At 46.5% G+C, this 17,243-nt stretch overlaps 1 long non-coding RNA gene across 1 annotated transcript; it reads right to left on the minus strand.

The window, feature by feature from the left end:
* Positions 1–583: 583 nt before the first annotated feature.
* Positions 584–16,455, minus strand: LOC129398402 (uncharacterized). Its single transcript, XR_008626156.1, has 3 exons — positions 14,494–16,455; positions 14,061–14,152; positions 584–5,048 (listed from the first exon to the last, which is right to left on the minus strand). It is a non-coding gene; the product is annotated as an uncharacterized LOC129398402 (long non-coding RNA).
* Positions 16,456–17,243: the final 788 nt, after the last annotated feature.

The raw sequence follows: 17,243 nt of genomic DNA on the forward strand, positions 1-17,243 counted from the left end.
ATTAAAAGTTTCGATACGGAAGTCACAAAGCATTATACCCCACACACAGGTCATTCTGAGCACAGGGCCCCATGTGACCACACTGGTCACACAGCCACAAAGCCACCCTGCAATGCCAGGATGAAGTCTCATCAGCACATGTAACTCTGTGGTTGCTTACAGTTGTACTTTATCTGCTTAAGATCCTGCCCAGGAACTAAGCTCTGGAAAGGATGAGGTTTGAGCAGCCAGTCTTACTCCATCAACTCTGCTTCCCTTCAAATCAGCAATGTCCCTAGGGCCACTTCACGCTTAACGAGCCATGGTGGCCCTTGTGCTTTCACACCAGATGCATGCCTTGGCCTAGAGTGCAGAACCACTGCCTGGCCAGCAGGAGACAAAGCCCCTTCCCTACAGTGCACCTGTGGTGTTCCATTTCCACAAGGCAGGGATGTTCATGAGTATTAGTCCATTTTCACTCTGCTCTAAAGAACTACCTGAGACTGGGTAATTTATGAAGAAGAGAGGTTTAATTAATTTACAGTGTCACAGGCTTAACAGGAAGCATGACTAGGGAGCCTCAAGAAACTTACAATCATAGCAGAAGGTGAAGGTGAGCAAGAATGTCTTACCATGGCAGAGCAGGAGAGAGAGAGATGGTGATCGAAGGGGGAAGTGCAACACTTTTAAAACAACCAGATCTCGTGAGAACACTCACTGTCATGAGAACAGCAAGGGGGACGTCTGCCCCCGTGATTCAATCACCTCCCACCAGGCCCCTCCCCTGACACGTGGGGATTACAGTGCTAGATAAGATTTGGGTGGGGACACAGAGCCAAACCATATCACCATGCAAAGCACATACACTCAGCTCTTTTTAGGAGGAAACTCAGTATGCATGAAATTGAATTTCATCCATGAAAGCAATTCAATTGAATGTCACAGTCCTCATAAGGTATTTATTTAAGGCAAGTCAAAGCTATTCAGTAGGGCATACAACAAATCAGGTTACTTCCTTGCCAAGAAGAGTTACCTCAACACCGCTGACACACTCCCATGCCAATAAGAACATGAGATGATTCAGTAAAAATTCAGCAATGCCTTGGTCTCGCTAAGTGTTCCTGTCAACCACCAGAATGTAGGCACCATAGTTCTTGTAGCAGGTTGGAAGCAGCAGAGGGTTCAATTAAAAAAGGGAATCATCCATGACTGACGACTAATAATGTGGCAGTAATTGTAACATTTAAAAAATTGCCATCTATAATCAAAAATGCCTTCTAGGAGAGTGGATCCTGGGAGAACGAAAGGCTTTTTGCTTCTGCCAAATTCTTAAATGGACTTGGATATGCAGAGTTTGACCTGGAGCTAAACTTTGGTGGAAGGGACAGAAGAAACTGAAATTGGAAGAATTTGGTTTTGCTCCCAAGAGGGGAGACAGCAGAGGCATTGGGTGAAAAGCTGGAGCCTGCATTATAGACAAATGCCAAGAGTTTTTTTTTTTTTTTTTTTGAAACAGGGATGTCCTGAATGCAATATTAAGTTGTGTCTGTTGCTATAGTAACAGGATGATACAGAAATACTGATTGAGATTCATTCTTGACCCCAGGGGTTACAAAATGGTACGGGGGATAACAATAGGTACAGGGCACTATAGAGAACAAAGTACCCAGATTCTCCAGGCTCATTAAGGCTACCGGCATTGATATGGAATCTGTGTTGACAATGAGCTAGCCTAGCAGGGTGACCAACTCTTGCCATGAGCGGTCACATCAAGATAGGCCCGTGGGCAGTAAAGGATTAACCTTGTCCAAGGGAAAGGTGTGTCCCTTGCTAAACTCCTGGGAGTTAACCTCTGTGTCTTAGAAATATTCTACCTGATAAGAATGTCTTCGTTTATCTGGGAGTCTTGGGCCAGGTAGTATCAGCTTAACCTCTAAAGCCTGGACACTGAAGTCAGCCACGTGGGCTGTCAGCCATGCCTACATGACTGGCCCCCAATAAAAACCTTGGATGCCAAGGCTTGGGTGAGCTGCCCTGGTTAGTAATGCTCTGTGAACGTTGCCGCATGTCATTCCTGGAAGAAGGAAGTGCTGCTCCCTGGCTCCACTGGGAGAGGACAACCAGAAGCTCACGCCTGGTCTCTCATGGACTCTGCTCTGTACACCTCTTCCTATTATAGGAGTTATTAAGAGATTATTTTAGGCAGATAGTGAGGAAAAGGGGTCCTTAGGAAGTTTTTGTTTCTTTTAAAGCAGCTCCAGAAACATTTCTTGTCTAGCAGAAAAGCCCTGGTTCTTAAAGCCGGGCAGGCAACCTTTGATATGCAAATACTGGCCATTAGAAACTGGGTCCACCCAAACATGGCGATTCCTACCGTGATCCTCTTGCCCTTGCCCTGACATATGCCTGGCAACATGGCCGCCCCCACATATCTCCATGTATGTAGAACATCGTGGCGCCCTGTATTTACACATTAAAAGGCTAGGGTGGGAGGGCCAGTTTTTTCGTGGGCTACGTAGATGACATGCCTGGTCAAACCAATCCCCTAAGCCCTATGGAAATCAGGCACCGCCTCCTCCGGCCTCCTCATATAAGCAACCACTTTTCTGCCACACGGGGTTTTCTCTTTGTTTGGATCCCCCGTCTCTGTCTCTGTACAGGGGAGTTGTTTTCTTCTTTCTTCCTTCTTTCTTGCCTATTAAACTCTCCACGCCTTAAAACCACTGCGTCCGTGTTGTTTTATCCAATTTGACTTGAGAGGAAGAACCCTGGTGTTCCTCCACTCATCAGAGCCGTATCATTTCCTCTGCTGATTTTAGTCTGTGTTCCTCCATTGTAACAAATTGTAACTGCAAGTATAGCAACTCTTCTGAGTTCTGTGAATCCTTCGAGAGAATCACGGAAGTTGACGGTGGTCTTGGGGACCCACTGAACTGCAGCCTGTCTCTTCTTCCCACCAGATGAGCTCCGAGGAAAGAAAGGGTGGGGAGAACATAGCAGCCCCACCCCTCTTGGTTTCACAGGCCCAGATCATGGGAGTCTGCCCTTCCCTGAAAGGGGGGATACTGAATGTAACAGTGAAGTTTCAAAAATATTTAAGGTGACGGATATCCCAATTACACTGCTTTGATCTTTACAAATTATATGAATGTGTTAAATTGTCACATATACTTCAGCAATATATACATTTTATATCAATAAAAAATTAACACATTTTTATAACCAAAATCAGGCTGTTATAGTGAAAGTGGCTGGAAAGTAAGTCAGCCTGGGCTGTGGGGAGAGCCGGCCTGATGCCTTCACTCAGCCCGGTAGGAGGAGTCACTGAAAACAAGTTTCTTTTGGTGCCTTACCATTTGAGATGCCTCAGTGAAGTCGGGCACATTACAATATGAATCTGTCTGCTACTCGCCAAATGACTTGTGTGTTACTAGTTGGTTGTTATTATTTATTCAATTATTATTTCTGGTGGGAGTTAAGAGGGTTGAACCAGCATGTGACTAGACAGAGTATAAACGAGAAGCAGCACATGTGGGACCAAAAGGATCCCTAAACTGTGCTAACTGGGCAGAGGCAGGACCTGGAGCTAACTCAGGCTAGTAGTGAGATAGTTCAGTTCACATTGTGTTGGCAGATATTGCTGTGTTTCCCTTAAACATTTAAAATATCTCAAAATACACCAGGTGCCTCAGTGCACAGTTTGGGAACTGAGGTAGTAAACTAACGCTCAAAGCTTGGAAGTAACTTTCTATCATAGCTTTAAAACTTTAATAAGCCCTTGAGTGATCTGGGGTCTTGTTTTAATGTGGATTCTAATTCAGTAGGTCTGGGGTAGGACACACGAGACGCTGTTTTTCTAACAAGTTCCTGAGCATGGAGGATGCTGCCAGTTGATGGACCAGCAAGGCTTTACAAGATCCAGTCAGGAGAGGTGGGGCAAGTAACATAACAATCCAGGTCTCCAAGGCTCTTTTCCAGAACTATACTACTTCCCATATAATAAACTGTAGGGAAAATGTAAAAATTCTATTAGTGGACTTTCAGTTCCCATTTGGCATATAAAGAAGTTTTGAAGTGATCTCTCCCATCCCTGCAGTAAGAAAAAAAAGCTGAACAAACTGAAAATCACCTCTTCTAGGTCCACCACAGGATTGAGGCAAAAGGACAAGCTGCTGCCCTCCAAAATTAGACAAACAGGTAGATTACAGAGAATCTCAACTTACCGGAAGACAGACTCAGAAGCAGAAACCTCCTGGAGACCAGGAAATGTTAATGTGTAATTGACAAATTGCGGCTGGGAACAACTTTGAGAGTTACAACTCCAGGTAGCCTCTTATACTTCCTGTGAGTGTTTCCTCTGGGAGCCAAACCAGGTTCTCACAGTGAAGATTAGAGAAAATCCCCCAGCCCTTCTGACAGGGGAAGGGGGAAAAGTAGCCTTTCTTAAATACACCCAGAGCCTTCTGGTCTTCTTAACAATGCCCCTCAGGAGAAACTAGTTAACAAGAGCTAGAAACTATTTAACTGGAACTAGAGGGAATGGGTGTGAGATCGCAGGCACCCTGGGAATTAGCAAAGATCTTAGAGTGGGCTTGGGCTTTCTTCCCCAGTCTGCAGAGTGGGGTAGGGTGGCCCTGGCTATATTTGAGCTGCATAAAGATTACCTTCTTTATAAATGGGAGACAAGTGGGATGGAGTCATCTCCTTGGTCTCTAAAACCACAGAGACCAGAGTGGTAGGATAAGGGCATAAATTCCCCAAGTGGGTCATGGGATGGGATGGGTAACAGGGTCCACTGCTTCCGGCCCTTGGGTCCCAGGCCCACGTATTCCACCTAAGGGGGATGCAGCACCACACAAACGCCTTTGCTTAGAATGTGCCCTGGGCCCCAGAGGAAGGCACCCCATCTTCACATGGTGTCACCTCTGAGCTGGAACTTCAGCCATTCCATTGCCTTGTCAGCGGGCAGCTGAGGAATAATGTGGTTTGCGCTATGACACATGGATCTTCGGATAATGTGCCCACCTCCTTTGCTGCAAAGTCGTCTGATCATAGTGCTGTCTGAGGCCCTGTGGGTAGAAAACACAAATCCATACTTGGAATATGTATATTCTGTCAAGTTGAATCTCTGTCCCCACAGGGTGCTAAGGGTTTAATATAACTTGCCACCATATGACTGGTTGGTCTCCTCAAAGGGTGGTGCCATATTGGGGACTGAGCACTGGTTTCTCATCCGGGCAGGCTGGGTGTTCGGAGGTGGCAGAGTTCAGCGTGGGTGGGTGGGAGGGCACACTGTTGGGCTCATGCACAGCTTCTGTGTGCTACAACAGCTCCTCCATTCACGAATCTGCAGCACTTGCCCAGGGATGCCAAGACAGGCTGGCTGTCATTTTCTCTGTAGGTGAATGTGTAATATGAACAAAAACTTCCCAAGGACCCCTTTTGTTGTTTAGTGTCTCATCTTTAATGGCTCCTCTCTGGTGGGTTTGAATGTGTAATATAAAGATAGTCACACTTTGTGCCAAGTTCCACGTGTCTACCCATATCCTTCTATCTTGCTGTCCCCATTGTTCCAACCTTTCTCCTTCCAGTCCCCTGACCAGCCAGCCGTTTGTCATTGCCATGAATGCAACGATACTCTTATTTTGGGCCCATCTTCTTTCCACATAAAGTGGAAAACCAAGTGCCCTTCTTAAAGTGTTTCCCACAAGGAGGATTTTTCATTACCACTGTCCTTCAAGGCCACCCATGAATGGGGCTGTGATGCCCTTGCTGTCCATTTTCAGCTTGCTCTCACATACCAACCTGGCCCATTTGTAAAAACAGCTTGGACGTTTTCCTCTTCTGCCAGCTGGCCAGAGGGAGAGATGGTGAGGTGAAGTGGTGGGGGACGTGAGAGTTGGGCTACCCGCTCTTTTGGCTTGTTTGGGTACTCAACCTGTTCATGCATCGTTGCATGGGTATCTCCTTCCACCTCAGGATGAATTCCTGCAGGCTTCAGCCTACATTATGCTTGGTGGGTTGGACAGAACCCAGCTCAGGATGGCCTGCTCTGGTCACGTAACAGGGCATCCTATGTGCCTCTTCTCAACCAAGCCTCAGTAGCACAGCAGGAGCTGCTTATTAAAGAGCATTTAGTTCTCTGCTGAAAATACCATGGCCATACTCCAGAACCTTGGGGATCTAAGTTTGGTTCTCCCATTGGAGCTCACCATTAACACCACACAGCATATTTTCCTACCATGGAAATTATAAGCTCTGGTGAGTGCCACACTCCTAACAACAGAGCTATTTGCACCGCAGAAGCTGGAATCTCTGCAGAGTTCCTTCCTGCTTTGAACCTCCCTCCAAGCTGGCAGCTGTTTGTGTTCTCCATGACATAGTTTGGGGCAGTAACCATAGTTATGGAAGCTGTCGTCTCCAGAACTCCAAGGCTCCAACCAGGGTTCTTTCTAGTGATTAGAGGCTCAACATGCAATAATTAATTCTTTATTTTGGAGAAGAAGTTGTAGAAATCCCAGACCAATGGGCCTTTAATATTTTTCTGATGTGGTGGACCTGAGTCTTCCTAGCAAACGTGCCATATCTGGTCCAGTCCCTGCAACTGGGGCTACTATTTGGTTGAGTTTGTGGCATCCCACTGTTATCTTCAGGATTTGTTTGTTTGTTGTAGGGACCAGAACTGGTAAATTAAGTAAAAACTGCACCTTTCAAATTTTTAAGAGTGGCTATAATGTCTACTATTTCCCCTAGGATGTGAAATTGTCTTTGATTTGCTATCTTGGCCAGGGTGGGGTATAGTTTTAGACGTTTCCATTGGTTTTCCCCAGTGCAATAACTCTTACCACAGAAGCCAAAGCACCAACGTGGGGCTTGTGCTCATTATTAAGAATGGTGATTCCACCGTGCAGCCATAAAAAGGAATGAGATCATGTCCTTTGCAGGGACATGGATGAAGCTGGAATCCATCATCCTCAGCAAACTAACACAGGAACAGAAAACCAAACACCGTATGTTCTTACTCATAAGTGGGAGTTGAACGATGAGAACACATGGACACAGGGAGGGGAACAACACACACCGGGGCCAGTCAGGGGGTGGGAGGTGAGAGAAGAGAGATCATTAGGGCAAATAGCTAATGCATGAGGGGCTTAAAACCTAGATGATGGGTTGATAGGTGCATCAAACCACCATGACACACATATACCTATGTAACAAACCTACACATTCTGCACTTGTATCCCAGAAATTAAAGTTAAAAAAATAAATTAAATAAAGGATAGCAATTCCAATCACATAGTCAACAGTGAGGAAAATGGCTACCCGGTGGGCCCACAGACCCAGTGGATCTACTGTGAGCCAGCCCTGGGCCAGGAGTCCATTGGTTTCCTGCCCTCCATATCCCAACTCTAACTTGGGGCTAAGGATGAAGCTCTGGAGCTTTGCCTCTCAGTGCCAATTTGGACCCTGCATCTACCAGTCCTTGACATGTTTGGGTTTTTCCCTGCCCCGAGTGCATGTTTACCTGAGTAAATGGAGCAAATCTCTTTGAGGAAGGCTGTGGAATTGTTGTCACGTGCGCTTGACTTGTTGTCACAGGGTCTTCATCCTGGAAACTCAACCTCTCTGTCAGTTGGTGGGATCTGACTTTGAAAACTTGTTCGGGTCTAGCAACTGCGTAAAGGATGAGGACCTTTTCACTGGGATGACTGCCCTTAGCCATCTTCTATTTTGTTTGATTGTACATGTTGGTCAGTACCTTTGATAGCTGTCCATTCATTCTGTCCCTAGGGTTACTGTGTCCTGTCACCCGTCTCCATTAATGTTCAGACTCTGCTGTCACTGTATTAGTAACCACCTAGGTTTTGTGACGACTGACCACAACCACCTTCTCCATTGTTTGGGGCACCTGTTGGCCTCACTGTTGTCTGTGAATTCAGTTTTGTGATGTTCTATTTTATCATCATCCCTTGGCTATGGAGGACGGTCCCAACACCAGTGCATTCTTCATCACTTTGCTGAAAGGTGTGTTCTTCAGGTCCTCCTCCAGAGCAGTCTTCCAGGGGGTTTTCTGGGCTAATAGTGGACCCACTGCAGCATGCACACGGTGATGCTTCTACATGCCAAGGAGCGCCAAACATGGCCAGCAAACCACCACAAATCTCAGTTCATTTTCCAGGGCTGCTGTCACAAACTACCACAAACTAGGTGGCTCAAACTACAGAAATGTATCATCTCACAACTCTGGAGACTAAAAGTGTGAGATGAAGGTGTCAGAGGCCTGGCTCCTTCTGAGAGCTCTGAGTGAAGGGTTTGTTCTGGGCCACTCTCCTTGGCCTGTGGATGGTGGTCTTCTCCCTGCGTCTTCACAGCAGCGTCCCTCTGTGCATCTGTCTTCAAATTTTCCCTTCTTTTTTTTTTAGACGGAGTCTCGCTCCGTCGCCCAGACTGGAGTGCAGTGGCGCAATCTCAGCTTACTTCAAGCTCCACCTCCCGAGTTCATGCCGTTCTCCTGCCTCAGCCTCCTGAGTAGCTGGGACTACAGGCACCCACCACCACGCCTGGGTAATTTTTTGTATTTTTAGTAGAGACGGGGTTTCACCATGTTAGCCAGGATGGTCTCGATCTCCTGACCTTGTGATCCGCCCGCCTCGGCCTCCCAAAGTGCTGGGATTACAGGCGTGAGCCACTGCGCCTGGCCCTACTTTCATACATATACTTTTAAAAAGTGTGTGTGTGTATAGAGGCAGGGGCTCAGGGAGCCAAAGTACGCAGGAGTCATAATGGGGACCCGGCCTGGTTGTTTTTCTGTATCATACGTGGGATGTGGATCAAAAGTGTCAGTGAATTTCATGTCAGGTCCAGGCGTGTCTCTCTTTGTGGACATCTTTCAACTGTATGCATTCATTATTGTTTAACTCGATAGGTCCCTTCTCAGCCACATGTTCTTTTTTTGTTTGTTTTTGTTTTTGTTTTTTGAGACCAGGTCTCTCTCTGTTGCCCAGGCTGGAGTGAGGTGTGCTCTCGGCTCACTTCAACCTCTGCCTCCCAGGCTCAGATGATCCTCTCACCCCAGCCTCCCAAGTTGCTGGGACTACAGGTATGAGCCACCAAACCCAGCTTATATATATATATATATATATTTTTTTTTTGTAGAGAAGTGGTTTGCCATGTTGCCCAGGCTGGTCTCCAACTCCTGAGCTCAAGCGATCCACCCATCTTGGTCTCCCAGAGTGCTGAGATTACAGGCGTGAGCCACTGCGCCCAGCCCCACATGTCCTTTTGATTCTACTTCCTAAATGTCTCTCCAGTCTGTCACCTTCTCTGTAAATCCACTGTGGCCACCTTCATTCAGGCCACTGGTACGTTTCTCCTGGACTTTTACAATAGCTTCCCGTTGGGCGTTTTGTTTCCAGCCTTGTCTTCTACATATATATCCAAGGCAATCTTCTAAAAATCAAATCTGCTCATGTCACTTTTTTGCTTTAAAACTCTCTGTGACTCTTTGCTGCCTAAAGTGGCTGTTTCTGAGGTAGGGTGTGTGTCCTTGAGGAAGCAGGTAAGGTAATTCATGGGAGCGTAGAAGAAAAACAGAACCCTTGTTTGTATTTACCTTTAATTTGATCCTTTAAACACTTGTATTTTTTGTATGCTTTATTTATTTACACAATACATGTACATTATTCATAAATATAACATGTATTATATTGGGAAAGGTATGGGTACCTTTCTTTTTTTCTTCACCAAAAGGATGCATCATCAAAAGTGTTTGGAGACCTTAAGAATGATGTCCAAATTCATTAGAATCACAATAGGCCTCTCTGATATGAATCAGATTTACCTTCGAGATCTTACCTGCTTAGTTCTAGCCACACAGGACACCCCAGCTGTAAGCTCTTAAGCTTTCATGCATTTATGAACACTCCATACACAGAATGCACGTCCCCAATCATCATTCCTCACCTAATCAACTCCAACTCCTCCTTCACCATCCAGCTCCCTGGGATCCTCTCAGAGTTCCTCTCTCCTGTGTGCTGCCTTAGCTGCCTTAGCGTAGGTTGGTGCAAAAGTCATTGCGGTCTTACACAGTGAATTTTAAATCATTAGAACTAGACTCAAACACATCTTCATTAATCAAAACAGGAACCATTGCAATCAACACATTTTTGCCAATGATTAATAAGTTTGTTTATTCCTGTAGTGTAAAAATCCATGCTTCGGGATTCGACGAACTCTTGGAATGCATTTTCTGCATCCTGCTGGTTGGGGAAGCATTTTCCCTGCAAAAAGTTATCGAGATGCTTGAAGAAGTGGTAGTCAGTTGGCGAGAAGTCAGGTGAATGTGGCAGATGAGGCAAAACTTTGTAGCCCAATTTGTTCAACTTTTGAAGCTTTGGTTGTGCATTGTCATGAAGAAGAATTGGGCCCTTTCTGTTGACCAATGCCGGCTGCAGGCCTTGCAGTTTTCGGTGCATCTCATCAGTTTGCTGAGCATACTTTTCAGATATAATGGTTCCGCTGGGATTCAGAAAGCTGCAGTGGATCACACCGGCCGTAGACCACCAAACAGTGACCAGGACCTTTTTTGGTGCAGGTTTGGCTTTGGGAAGTGCTTCGAAGCTTCTTGTGGGTCCAGTCACTGAGCTGGTCATCACCAATTGTTGTATAAAAGCCACTTTTTGTCGCATGTGGCAATCCAATTGAGAAATGGTTTGCCGTCGCGTTGAATAAGAGAAGACACTTCAAAATGATGATTTTCTTGATTTTCGATCAGCTCATGAGGCACCCACTTATCGGGCTTTGTCACCTTTCCAATATGCCTCAAATGCTGATGTTGAGTTCTTCAGCAACTTCTTGTCTGGTTGTAAGAGGATCAGCTTCAATGATTGCTCTTAGTTTGTCATTGTCAACTTCCAATGGCCCACCACTACGCTCCTTGTCTCCTTGAACTGCCACTGCACTGTACATTCGTTAGCAGTTCCTGGGCCAAATGCATTGTCGATGTTACGAGTTGTCTCTGCTATTTTACGACCCATTTTGAACTCGAATAAGAAAATCACTTGAATTTGCTTTATGTCTAACATCATTTCTATAGTTTAAATACACATAAAATAAACAGCAAGTGATAAGTCATTAGCAAACATAAAGCGATAAATGTCCATTAAAATGATGTATAACATAACCACATTTATTTAAGAATGTATTCCAGTATTATACAGCAAATTCCAACAATTCAAAAACTGCAATTATTTTGCACTCACCTATTTGTTTCATTTTATTTTTCTTTTACCATGTGAGGAGCACGTTTTTGTGTGACTACATTTATAGAGCAGCTATTAGATGCAGGGCACAGTGTGAGTCCATTTCTATATGTCATTTCAATTCATCTGTCCTCTAAGTGACCAACTCATCTTGATATGCCTGGGATTTTCTAGGTTTTAGCACTGGAAGTTCTGTGTCCCAGGATGCCCTTCAGTCTCAGGCAAACCAGGACGAGTGGTCAACCTATAAAATAATCCATCATGCAGATGAGAAAGTCAAGGCTCAGAGAAGTTTTAAGAACTTAGCTGAGCTCAAGAAGCTAATTAGGGGTGGGACCTGGCTGTATCCCTCAGAAAATCCGTGCTCTGTCCATCATGTTGTCATGCTGCCTGTTCATGGGCAGGGACTGGTCTCATTTCACTTTGTATCTTCATGCCTGCTGTGATCCCTGGCATATCTGATGAATGCATGAATGAGGTCACCAATACATAATCAAACATTTATTACATAGCGACCCCGTGAACTAACTAAGGCATGCCTCCTCCCATCCTGTGATTCTGCATAGTCACGGAATGTTAGAAAATCCGACTCAGAGATGATGACTTGCCCAAGGTCACGGTGCCAGAAGGATGGTAGAGTGGGAGCAGAACCTGTGTTTCCTGACTCATACTCCAGGGATCTTTCTTTTCTTTTTTTCTTTTTTTTGGAGATGGAGTCTCACTCTGTCACCCAGGCTGGGGTGCAGTGGCGCCATCTCGGCTCACTGCAAGCTCCGCCTCCCGGGTACATGCCATTTTCCTGCCTCAGCCTCCCGAGTAGGTGGGACTACAGGTGTCTGCCACCACGCCCGGCTAATTTTTTGTATTTTTAGTAGAGACGGGGTTTCACCGTGTTAGCCAGGGTGGGTCGATCTCCTGACCTTGTGATCCACCTGCCTCGGCCTCCAAAAGTGCTGGGATTACAGGCATGAGCCACTGCACCCGGCTGGGATCTTTCAATTAGAGCTCTACATGAAATAAACTGAGGGGCAGAGGAAATAATGAGAGAAGACTGGGCTCTTTTCAACATCTAGCCGAAGACATTAAAGCAGCTCTGAAATGCCAGCATTTGCACTGTTTAAAAAACCCAAAGATTGGGAACTTATTTTCTTAAAAGGAAAGAAGAGTAACACGGTCAAAAAGGAGTGTTTTCCGCATTGGGAGGGCTTTGTACTGGAAAGAAACGGAGGAACTGCCACATTTGGCACCCAGAAGGATGCCTTTTTTTTTTTTCTGTGTGAATCCTCCCCACTCCCACCTCAGCCCACCCTGCAACAGTCAAGCTTTGGGTCCAAACCAATCTGGCATCTCTAAAATGGAAGCACTGTTTGGAGACAAAGTGGCCAGGCACTGCCGGCCAGAGAAAGGACAATGCCCCACACCCACGGCCTGCCCGCACTGAAATGCCTATTTATCTCCATTTTTATCGACATCTCTTGGCTTCCAGGCCCTGTTTGTGCTTTGTCCTTGGTCCTTATTGACTTATTGGATTCGGAGGGGAAGCTCAGCCGCAGGCAAATGGGTATTTTAATCCACAATGGAAAACATGGGTTCCTCTAGCGCCACTGGCAGCTCCCAGCATCTTGACCCTGACCTTTTCAGCAGCATGTGGCCACACACTCTACCCAGGCCAAAGAACGAAAGGGCCCCAGGGCACACACTGGGGCCAAGAAAAGGAATTGAATGGTGGAATGTTGCTGACTTTTCCTTCTGGATCTGCCTTTGAGACTCTTGCATGGGGAAAAAAGGGTGAAGAAGGGGCAGAAACAGAGCTTAGTCTTTGTCTGATTCAGTCTTTGCACTCACCCTGCCCCCTCCTCTGGCAGGCCATGGAGGCCACACCTGGCACACCTGGGTATGTTCCAGATGCTTATAAAGGTCCAGGGAAGCAGGGCTGCTCAGTCATTGTGAGGATCTGGGAAATTCTCAGTCCTCATGGGTTCTGTGAGCAGCCAAGGTGATCAGCCCTGACAGGATGGTCAGGATGGCAGTGAAGAGGCTTGATTGATTGACAGGTGAGCAGACGATGGGACTCTCGGCAGCCCTAATCAGCGAGAGAGTTGCTTCTGAGCACAGCTCAGCTAATGTCCCACGCTGTTCCGGAGCCTCAAGGAAGAATGGGCTGATGGTGGTCCCAGGCCTCCTAGACCAAGTGCAGCTGGCGCAGACCTCTGGCGTGGTTGACTCGGAACCTGTTCTGGGAACGTGAACTTGGATTCACCTTAGCAATAAGTGCTCAGGAATGTGTTGGAATTGCTGCCAGCTCCTGGGACAGGCAGACCCCAGAACACTGGAAGAGATCTGAAGCCCTGGCACCCCTACCAGCCCCATGGGCTCCACACTCAATCAAGCAGGTCATCGGTTATCTCTACCTTCACATGGCCTGGAAGCCCAGCAGGCAGGGTTTGCTCTGTGATGTGACAATGCTGCTGAGTCTCCTGTCACTCACCGCAGCACCTCTGCGTAGTAAACAGCGTCTTTCCTGGGTCTATGACAGTTACCATAGCTCTTCCAGGACCACAGAAGTACCTACCTTGTTCTGGTTTTGTGATCAACACTGATACCTAAATGTAAAGAAGGCAGCCGGTGCTTGAGGGGACATCTAGTGTATTGGGAGGTGAGGAGCAGGCCAACTAGTTCAGAGGCTCTGACTTGGTTGGAGAGGGGTAAACCCAGGTGTTACGAGGGTGCTTGGTTGGGGGGAATCTGGTGTAGGCTAGAGGGGCCAGTGCAGGTTTCCTGGGGGTGCTGAGACCTGGGGCATGAAGAAGAGTTACTTACGTGAGGAGGAGAGAGGAGATCCAGGCCAGAAAGTCCACATCCACTACACCAGAAGCTCCACCCGTTCCGGAACCACACTCCCTGGACTGGCTCTGGAATGTACACCCATGTTTAGCACAGCGCCTCCTAGTGTTCCCAAGTCCCCACTCGCTACTTGGCTGTTGAACAAATAAGCTCCAAGGTCTGGAGGTGAGTGCCTGAATGTTTTAGCTGGGCTGGAGTGGACCTGAGGAAGGTGTCCCCTGGGGTGTGGGGCAGGGACAGGGAGCAGAAGCCAGAGGTGAGGCTGGGGAAGGACAGTGGCTGGGAAGTTGCTTTTGGACACTTGCACTTTCTCCTGAGGGCCAGCGGTCGGAGTGGGGGAAGACTGGAGACCTGCTTCTCCATCCTTTCCCTGCCCTCACTTTCTTCATTTTCTTAGGAGCCAACAGACCTGTGCAAACCTCAGCTTTCCCCCGTTCAGCTCCTTTTCCATCTTCTTGATTTCTGTATTTTAAAAAAAACAAGGCTGCATTATATTGTAGGAGAACAATAACCCACTGGACCACATCCTGGTAAGGAAGAGCTGCAAAGCCATGGCCTCATCACTGTAGACATAAGCTTCCAACAGTGCCCCATTGTGGCATTTGATTTAACTCAGCCCTTCAAAAACATGCATTTCTGACTTGAATTCTGCACACCATCACCATATCCCCAGCAGATGTCGCTAACGTCTCACATTTTGGTCATGCCAGCAGCACGCATCTCAGGCAACAAATATTTATTAAGCAGCGAATGTGCATTGTGCGCCCGGCTGAGCACTTTGTAGATAAAAATTCCTGGGGCATGACCCAGGACATGAAGAAAAGTTACTTAAGTGAGGAGGAGAGAAGAGATCCAGATCATTTTTTGATGACAAAAGAAGGTAACATAAAAAAATAATGGACTGTCTGAAAAGTTCTTTCCCATTGAGGTACAAGTTTGTTTCTGGCTATGCAATGTGAAATTGGAATTGAATGTCTGGGACCACCTCAAAGCTTGTTTCAAAGGCCTATTACTACGTGTCTTTTAGACAGATTTTATTTCAGCTTGCCTAATTGAAGCCTCTGGAATCTCTAATGACAGAAGTGTAATTCATATTTCTACATTTCTTCTGGAAAGGAAGGCCCGAATGAGAAGGCAGCACTAAACAAACTGTGAAGTCAAAGTTGAAGTATGGTTGCTAGAGGAAGAGTGTCGAGAGCCCCATGAGGTGGTTGCCCTCTGAGATGGCTTGTTGCCCAAGTGGGTGGTGTCTATTTGGTTGGACTTGAAGAGGTTCTGTGCATCGAAGTTGCTCCACATGGCTGTGCTGACAATGCTTGGAGCTTGGACCTGGAGGTTTGAAGCATCATTATTTAGCAAGTATTCATCCAGCACAACACCCCAGCTCATAGAATGGCTTTGACTGGTGAAATCCCAGATGTGGATGATGTAGAAAGTCCCCTAAATCAAGCACACAAGTCAGACTTGGTACAAAGAGACTATTGTTAGTTCCAATCCATGTCTATCTAGTGGACATCTCAAACCAAATATGTCCCGAACTGAGTTCCTGCTATTCTCCTTCAAACCTGCCATCTCCAAGGTCTTTTTCATTGCAATTAGTTGCAATTCCATGGTTTCAGCTGGTCAAACCAAAAATCTTGTGGTTAACTCTTAACTTTCTCTTTCTCCATATCTAATTTATCAGCAAACCATATCAGATGTATCTTCCTAAATATATCCAGAATGACTCTATGTCATATCACCCCATGCCACCACCTGGTGGAAGTCACCATGGTATTTGCTTGTATTATTGCAATAAGCTCACTGATTTCCCTCCTTCCACCTTTGCCCCTATTTGGCCTGAAATTCAGTAGCCAGAGTGGTCATGTCCTTCTCTGCTTAAAATCTTCCAGTGGTTTCTCATCTGACTTAAGGTAAACATCAAGGCTCCATGTGATCTGGCCCCAGTTATCTCTGACCTCCTCTGCTTCTCTTCCTTTCCTGACTGGCTCCAGCTGCACCAGGATCCTCGTTGGTTGCTGAACTCCAAGGGGCACACTCGACACCTTTGCACTTGATGTTCCCTCTGCCCAGAATGCTTTTCCCCCAGGGATTTGCATGGGTGGGTCCCTCACTTCCTTCAGGTCTTCCCAGCAAAGCTACATGAGTTTCTCGGGGCTACTGTAACAAAATACCACAGGCTGGGTGGCTCAAACAACAGAAATGTATTGCTTCACAGTTTTGAAGGCTGAAAGTCTGAGATCAAGGTGCTCGCAGGGTCTGTTGCTTTTGAGGGCTGTGAAGGAAAGGTCTGCTCCAGGTACTCCCCTCCATCCCCCACCCCCAGCATGAGTGGCCACCTTCATGCTCACATGGGTGTTCTCCCTGCCTGTGTCTGTCTCCAAATTTCCCTGTTAGGAGAACACCAGTCACATTGGATTCAGGCTCACACTAAAACCTCATTTTCAGTTGATTACCTCTGTGAAGACCCTATCTCAAAAAAGGTAATATTCTGAGGTATAAGAGATTAGGACTTTAAATATTAAATTCTAGGGGGACACAGTTAAATTCATAATAAATACCTTCCCTAGTTACCCTACTTAAGATCCCACCCAGTTAGGGAGGCTGGCACTCCCTAATGCCCTTCCCTGCCTTAGCTTTTTTGCTCTTGAGAACCTTATTACCATCTAATGTGCTGCTACATGTTACTTACCTGTTTTGTTTATGGCCTTTCTTTTTCCTTGGATCAAAGGTCCATGAAGAAGAGGTCTTTGCCAGGCGCAGTGGCTCACACTTGTAATCCCAGCACTTCAGGAGGCCGAGGTGGGCAGATCACGAGGTCAGGAGTTTGAGACCAGCGTGGCCAAGAGACCAGTCTGGCCAATATGGTGAAACTCCGTCTCTACTCAAAATACAAAAATTAGCCAGGCATGGTGGCAGGTGCCTGTAGTTCCAGCTGCTCGGGGGGCTGAGGCAGAAGAATTGCTTGAACCCAGGAGGCGGAGGTTGCAGTGAGCCAAGATGGCGCCATTGCACTCCAGCCTGAGCCACAGAGTGAGACTCTGACACACACACACACACAAAAAAGAAGTAGGGGGGTCTTTGTTCATAGTTGTTTTTCCATCACCTAGAATAGTACCTGGCATACAGTAGATGATCAGTACTTAGGATAGAAGATGG

The sequence above is a fragment of the Pan paniscus genome, chromosome 6 (genome assembly GCF_029289425.2).
Source record: "Pan paniscus chromosome 6, NHGRI_mPanPan1-v2.0_pri, whole genome shotgun sequence".
NCBI lineage: Eukaryota > Metazoa > Chordata > Mammalia > Primates > Hominidae > Pan > Pan paniscus.